Here is an 8266-nt window from a genome sequence, read left to right on the forward strand (position 1 = left end):
AAGATGGGAAGTCAATTTGGTTTTTATTCTAGCTCAGGTGGTGGCTGTGTCGTTTCCCCATTCCAACCTCACAATGATGAATGTGAAGACAATGAGCACACCTGAAATGAATGAGGAAGGGGAGAGGAGAAGATGCCTCACTCCAAGGGGAAGAGGTTTCAGGCCACCAAATTCCTAGAGCATACAGGGGAATCTTAGTGAAAACAAAGATTTACTGTGCAGGGAAGCTTTAAAACAGATACACAAAAGTCTTGCAAGATAGAGGAGATAAGAAGATTTTAATTCTTTGTCCTAAACACAAGTTTTATAATATTGGGTAGAAAAAAAGTCACATTCGATATTTCTCTTTTTAAAGATTTATTTATTTTGTTTGCATGGGGTGATGGTTTGTATATCCTTGGACCAGGGAGTGGCACCATCTGAAGGTGTGGCCTCGTTGGAAGAGGTGTGACCTGGTTAGAATGGGTGTGTCACTGTGGGTGTGGACATAAGATCCTCACCCTAGTTGCCTGGAAGTCAGTCTTCCACTAACAGCCTTTGGATTAAGACATAGAACTCTCAGCTCTTCCTGCACCATGCCTGCCTGGATACTGCCATGCTCCCACCTTGATGAAAATGGACTGAACCTCTGAACCTGTAAGCCAGCCCCAATTAAATGTTGTTTTTTTATAAGACTTGCCTTGGTCATGGTTTCTGTTCACAGCAGTAAAACCCTAACTAAGACAGAAGTTGGTACTGGGATTGGGGTATTGCTGTGATAGGCCTGACCATGCTTTTATTTGAAAGAATGTGGAATTTGGGACTTTGGATTTGGGAAGCAGTGGAATGCTTTAAATGGGGCTTAATGGGTCATCCTAGTAGGAATATGGAAGACTTTGTTGCTGGGAGTGATTTGAATTGTGTTGACCTGGCCCAAGAGAGATTTCAAAGGAGAAGAATTTCAGAATGTGGCATAAAGACTGGTTTTGTGGTATTTTGGTGAAGAATGTGGCTACTTTTTGCCCTTGTCTGAAAAGTTTGCCTGAGGCTAAGGTGAAGAGACTTGGATTAATTGCATTGACAAAAGAAGTTTCAAAAAAGCCCAGCAGAGACTTTGTTCTCTGGTTAAGTCTTATGAAGAGAAGTTTGAACAAGCATAGCAAGCTTAGAAAAGAAAAATATAAAATATATGGTTCGAGTATTAAAGGGGTACCAGGAAGTGAAATGGAGCAAGATCTTGTGTTCTAGGAGATAAAAGATTAAGGGAGTAGGAGCTTGGGGCAAGATCCTACCCAGCTAAATTTAGATCCAGGTATGGTGATACACACCTTTAATTCCAGGAGACAGGCATGCTGATCTCCACGTTCAAGGCCGATCTTCAGAGAAAGATCCAGGAGAGCCAAGCTTAGGCAGTGAAGGAGTTGGAAAACAGAAAGCCAGTGACAATGTAATAGTACAAGGGGGTCATGCAAGCAGCAGAACTCAGCAGCTTCAGCCACGAGGCTGTGGCTCTAGAGTTAAGAATGGAAGGAACTACTGGGAAAATTGATGTTGGTTAGCTGGAGCTAAGGAATTAGCAGTGATTAAGAAGAGACCAGCATCAGTGGGGTCAAATCTTCTGGAAATTGTTTTCTGGGAGCACAAAGAAGCTGTGTTCCAGATATACCCAAGATTGTACCTCATGCTGCGGCTGGTATTGGTAATGTGTAAGTCACTCAGGTGGTACTGCTTGTGAAGGAATGAAGGGACCATGGAGAGAAGCTGAGGCTTAGCACTGTGAGAGGCCAGGGAAGGCCATTGGGGAAGGTGAAGCCTCAGCTGTAGTTGATGGCCCAGGACTGAAGGGGTCATGCAAAGGATTTGAGGCTTGGCACCCTGAAGAGAGCCTATGAGAGGCTATTGGTGAAGCCTAGTTGGAGTGGAACACCCCAGTGTATTGGAGATGTCAGTACCATGGGATGATCACCAAGAGCAGCAGCCGTAGTGGAGTGGATCAACCTGAGCATAGAGTGCTACAGAGGGCAGAGCTGGAAAAGTGATGCCAGCCCTTAGGAGGAGTCCAAAAGATCAAGTGGAATCCCAGACACTGAAACAAGAAGCTGTAACATTGAAATTGCCTTGGAGACTCAAAGATGTTAAAGATGCCAGAGCCATGGGATACATGCTGAGGAAAGCTGCTAACAGGGAGTGGAACCAACCCAGGAGAAAGTAGTTTGTTGCAGTCAACAAAGATGAAAAAGAAGTGGAGCTGGAGTTATATATGGTTGTGAGCTTCCATGTGGGTGCTGAGAACTGAACCCGGGTCCTCTTCTAGAACAAACAATGGATCTTAGCAACTGATCTCTCCAGCCCCTACTTAATATTTCTTACAATAATTAGTGACCTCCAAGGCTACATAAGACTGTACATCCTACACAGCAAAATGTAAAAGCCATTCCAGGGAGGGTTTCAGAAATATTGCCCATTTTCCTCTTTCTGTTTCTCTCCTCCATCCCAAACATGCCACTTTCAGTGGCATAGTCTTGAACTTTAAAAAAAGAAAAAAAAAATATATCTAAAGGTTCTTTTATGTCAAGCTACATAGTTTCAACCCCAGAGAAGTCTTAATATAAAACTGCATGTGCTCAAGTTGACTTATTAATTTAGCCCCAAATTTCAATTTCAGACAGCCTGAGGCTAGCCTCACAAGCTACCAATACTCTCATCATCGAAAAGCCCTCTGCACCCTGTGTAACCTTTGGCTAACTCATTACCCTCCTTTGCATAAATATGAGCATCAAATAAATGAGTTTGAGAGAGAAATAGAGCAAAGCAATGCATGAGACAGCACTGGGGGAGGAGTGCTCTCCTCTGCCACCCCCAACTTGATGACAAACTGGTCAGCATGATGTGAGTGCCAAGACAATTAGTGGGGATGCTCTTTATGGCTGCATAATTTCCAGAACATCTTAAAAAAAAATTCTTCACCTGACACAATGTTCCAAGGTTACTTTTTATAATGAGCCGCTGTGTGTGAAATATTAATACTGACACATAAAAATGGAACCACTGCTGATAAGGAGGCCCAGTGTGTTGCCCAGATCTTATTTTTATTATTTGAACTCTTAACTTTTACATGCGCCTTATGTAGTCTAGAGACAAAAAAAAAAAAAAAAAAAAAAAAAAGTTAACAAATTCTGGAGATGCCAATTCAGAACATGCAGACCAGTGGAGGAAGTTACATCCAAAGGTTTTATTACAACAGGGTTTCAAGCATCCACTGAGGGAGAATCTTTATTACAGAGAGCAACATCTTTCTGCCCCTAATGCCCACACATAGTTTTGTAAATGACTAAAAGAAAGAGGAAGTGTGCCCTAACTGATATCTCTTCAACTGAAATGCTAATTGCCAGTGACAGTTGAAAGGGATAGGAATAAACAAACCATCAAGTGGTCACTGGGATGAGTGTGGAAGCCTACATTTATAATCTCAGTGCTGTGGAAATTAGCAGAAGCAGGAGGAACAAGAGTTTGAGGATGACCTAGGAGATTTGTTCTTAAAATCAGGACAATACAAAAGAAAAGAAGATAGAGAATTAAAAGGAGTGATTGTAATTCATTGCTCTAAAATGGAAACATGAACTGGGACAATAGCTCAGGCAGAAGAATGTATGTCTTGCAAGGATCTAAATTTGGTCCCCAGAATGTATGCTAAAGTAAAAGAAACCCATTCGAGCTGGCACACTCTTGTAATCCTAGAGTCAATCTGGGAGGCAAAGACCATTAGACAGATCCCCAAGGTTGTCTGACCTATCAGCCTAGAATTTGGTGATTTCCAGGCCAATGAAAGACTTTATCTTAAAAAAAAAAAAGTAAGATAAAATGAGATGGGCAGCACCTGAGTAATAGCAACAAATTTATTTATTTTTCTTTTTTTTTTATTACGTATTTTCCTCAATTACATTTCCAATGCTATCCCAAAAGTCCCCCATACCCTCCCCCCCCCACACTTCCCTACCCACCCATTCCCATTTTTTTGGCCCTGGCGTTCCCCTATACTGGGGCATATAAAGTTTGTGTGTCCAATGGGCCTCTCTTTCCAGTGATGGCCGACTAGGCCATCTTTTGATACATATGCAGCTAGAGTCAAGAGCTCCGGGGTACTGGTTAGTTCATAATGTTGTTCCACCTATAGGGTTGCAGATCCCTTTAGCTCCTTGGGTACTTTATCTAGCTCCTCCATTGGGAGCCCTGTGATCCATCCAATAGCTGACCGTGAGCATTCACTTCTGTGTTTGCTAGGCCCTGGCATCGTCTCACAAGAGACAGCTATATCTGGGTCCTTTCAGCAAAATCTTGCTAGTATATGCAATGGTGTCAGCGTTTGGAAGCTGATTATGGGGTGGATCCCTGGATATGGCAGTCTCTAGATGGTCCATCCTTTTGTCTCAGCTCCAAACTTTGTCCCTGTAACTCCTTCCATGGGTGTTTTGTTCCCAATTCTAAGAAGGGGCACAGTGTCCACACTTTGGTCTTCATTCTTCTTGAGTTTCATGCATTTAACAAATTGTATCTTATATCTTGGGTATCCTAAGTTTTGGGCTAATATCCACTTATCAGTAAGTACATATTGTGTGAGTTCCTTTGTGATTGTGTTACCTCACTCAGGATGATGCCCTCTAGGTCCATCCATTTGCCTAGGAATTTCATAAATTCATTCTTTTATTTTGGTGGCACCACCCACAGTCTCTATAGTAGCTGTTTCTGGACTACACACACACATGCATGTCGACAACCATACTCGAACACACCCATATACATATACACCTATGTATACACACACACACACACACACACACACACACACACACACATGACTAGAAGATATTGTAACTCCTTTAAGTGGACCAGCAATGGATACTTCTGGATTGCTCAGTAGTCCAACAATGTCCTGTGAACCACATTTACTCATCTGGCTGTCCCCATCATTCTGTGATCCCTGATTGTGATAGGGTGTGATGGTTTGTATACGCTCAGCCCAGGGAATGGCACAGTTAGAAGGTGTGTGCCTGTTGGAGTAGGTACGGATGTGGTTTTTAAGATCTTCATTCTAGCTGTCTGGAAGCCCGTATTCTGCAAGCAGCCAGCCTTCAGATGAAGATGTAGAACTCTCAACTCCTCCTGCACCATGCCTGCCTGGATGTTGCCATGTTCCCCCCTTTATGATAATGGACTGAAGGTCTGAACCTGTAAGCCTGCCCCAATTAAACTTTGACCTTATAGGAGTTGCCTTGGTCATGGTGTCTGTTCACAGCAGTAAAACCATAAGACAAAGAGTTACCAACTACTTACACATGAAGCCAGAGTAGGACTCAAGCTAGGAAGCCAAAGAGTCAGACTTTTCATCATGGACAAGCTTCCCCACACCCACCCCCAATTTTCTAGACCTCACCAGGGTCAGATCCAAAGACACTCACAAAATGGTACTGGTGGCAGAAACCATGTGTGAATTGAAACAAAGCTAGTTCATCCTTGAGACTGGGAATAGATCTCCCTTCTGCTGAGTGTCTCTTTGTACTTTAAAAGTTGGGGACCAGTTATCAGAGAGCATAAGATATATTTTCAATGAGCCATTCATCACGTTAGTCCAACAGAGGTGGCCCTGTGATTCCTACACTGAGGCTCCAAACTGATAACTGATCTGGCTCCAGATACCTCAACTCATATCTATAGTCCACAGCGTACTCCTAGGGGATCCTGATATTGTCATTCCTTCCAGGCTCTCTGTTCTGAGTTAACCATGCTTTTCAACGCTCAAGTATAATATCGCTGCTCACTAGGTGCAGGAATCCCGAATGTCACTACTGAACATCCAGGAAATGAAAATTCTTGAATCCTTCTCTCTATGCATGTTATCACTGGTAAGGTTTCTAAAGCATTAATCATCTTTAAAGATTAAAGAAAAGAAACTTCAATTTAAGCAAATCCCCGAGGAGAGGAAAGAGCTTGGCCTTCCTAATTTTGGATTAGAAGAAAGGTTCAGCAAAAGATCTGATGCAAATTTCTACCTTTTTTTCTCTGAAACTCCTGAGGGAATCCATCCATCATCAAGGGCTACACACACCATGGGGTTCTAACTGTCTAACTGTTGGTTCTAGCTACTGCTTGAAGCCACCAAGCCGGACTGCATACCTGTTTTATCTTGAACAATTACCTTCATGACCTTTTTTTTTTTTTTTTTTTTTTTTTTTTTTTTTTTTTTTCAGAGAAAGACAATGGGAAGGGGAAACTCAACTGACAGAACCAAGGCTAGACTAATTTTTCCCTGGAGGATGAGACTCAAGCCTGTAAATGCTAAGAGGCTACTTCACCATCACTTTTGCCTGTAATAAGGGCGGGGACGGTAGCAGAGAAAAAAAGAGATCTGATTGACTACTCTACTCCTGCCTGAGCATGTGCGTGTGTGTGTGTGTGTGTGTGTGTGTGTGTGTGTGTGCATTTATGTGCACCACAGGTACCCTCAGAAGCCAAAGTAGGGCAGCAATTCCCCTGGAGCTCCAAATGGTGGGTGCCTGACTTGGGGGCTGGATCTGAGCCACAGTCTCTGGAACAGTAGTTAACACTCCTGGGCACTAAGCCATCTCTCCAGGGGGATAGTTTTGAGAGTGGAAGAAGAAACTATTCAAAGTATGCATGATAAGGAATATAAATGGCTTGTCCTGAGAAATGAGTGCTATGGCTGCCTGGACTATAAGCCCTAGAAGTAAAAACCTATGGAAAGCTACACCACTACACCGAGCGGCAACAAGAGCAAGCAAAATCCACTTAAGGTTTTAGTATCTGTGATTACTTTGTGTGTTCTCTACCTCCAGCGGTAAGAAACGATTTCTCCTTCTACTCCATGTGTGGGTTGCATTTGGATTGCTTTTCTAAAGTGTGCCTCTCTTTGTAAGATTTTAAGTTGGGGGCATCTGGGTACCTTTATTCCAGTACATCTTGTTTATCTTCTATTCTCAGCTCTGCAGCCTCGTTCTCCTCTCCCGGCCTAGCTTTTAGGAAGGGAAGGATCCAGGAGAGCCATCTAGTGAGAAGAGCATTACCACTAAAACTGTAGTGCGTTGGAGCGTCAGAGAAAGATCTTAAGGACTGTGTCCAGGCCAGTTTACTCTCTTTGTCCTCTGGGAAAATTGCTCCAGCAGAGGACCTGACAGGAGAATGCGGAGACCGTTGTTTGCACCACTTTACAGATTTGTGTAAGACTATTTGGGGACTTTAAGGACTCCAGCGGGAGGAGAAGAGGCCAAGAACCTCCCGCAGTGGATGCAGGTGCGATTCTGGGAAGGCAGCTGCAACTTTTCTCTTTTTATTTCTTACAGATTTGTGTGACCAAAGGGGCATCACCGGCCTCCTGGTTTCTGGGCAGATAAAAAGTGGAAAACCCGGAAGGTTTTCACACTTCTGGCTTCCCGGAAACACGGGAGGAAATCAAGGGCAGCACTCGCCCGAGCATGGCTCTGCATTAGACTGACGACCTTGGACTGAAACTGCCCTGTGTCCAAACAAGGGCGAAGACATGATCAGCCCTCTGGTTATTTTCACCCATGTGAAGAGGCACTTGGCATCTTGGATTCACACCAGCCCTGGCCATGGGAAGAAGCCGTGTGTTGATTGAAGCAGTCTGAGACCGGTGATTTGGAGAAGTAGAAAAACAAACTAGGTGCCCTGACCAGACCCACCCGTAGCTCCATATGCTGTTTTCCTGCCACTCAGCGTCTGATGGATGAGAGAAGGTGGCTCCTGAGGAGAGGAAGGTGGGGGGGGGGGGGGGACGGGGACTGCAGGTGCTCCAAATTAGGAATAATTCTGCAGATTAGCCTAATGAAGTCAAAAAGTTAATTTGTAGCTGCCAGCTGTTGAGCAGTAAGTTACAAAGTGCCACAGCCCCTCTACAGCTCAGCGCAGGGAATGCAAAAAGGCAAAGGGAGTAACTGAGAGGACTTGGAAGAAACACCTGCTAAGGCGTCATCTGGGAGGAGCTCCGCAGTCGCCAGGTGGCCTCATGGACAAAGAGATCATAGAAATAATGACTGTTGGTGACCTGGGCTTGTGTAGGGGTGGGGGGTGGGGTGCGGGGTGGGGTGCGGGGCACTGCTGTCCTTGCTTAGAGCACCGGAACTGATTCCTAGCTTAGAAAACAGTTGTCAATTGGTGTGAAGCTTGTAGATTCCTTTAGCACAAGGATAGCAGGGTTCAGAATAATAGTTCTCCCCTCTCCCCTGACAATTTACACTTGGTACACTCACTCTCC

At 44.1% G+C, this 8266-nt stretch overlaps 1 long non-coding RNA gene across 1 annotated transcript; it reads left to right on the top strand.

The window, feature by feature from the left end:
• Window positions 1-6690: 6690 nt before the first annotated feature.
• On the top strand, window positions 6691-8056 carry Gm26795 (predicted gene, 26795). Its single transcript, NR_166526.1, has 3 exons — window positions 6691-6832; window positions 6976-7211; window positions 7335-8056. It is a non-coding gene; the product is annotated as a predicted gene, 26795 (long non-coding RNA).
• Window positions 8057-8266: the final 210 nt, after the last annotated feature.

The sequence above is a fragment of the Mus musculus genome, chromosome 8 (assembly GCF_000001635.26).
Source record: "Mus musculus strain C57BL/6J chromosome 8, GRCm38.p6 C57BL/6J".
Taxonomy (NCBI): domain Eukaryota; kingdom Metazoa; phylum Chordata; class Mammalia; order Rodentia; family Muridae; genus Mus; species Mus musculus.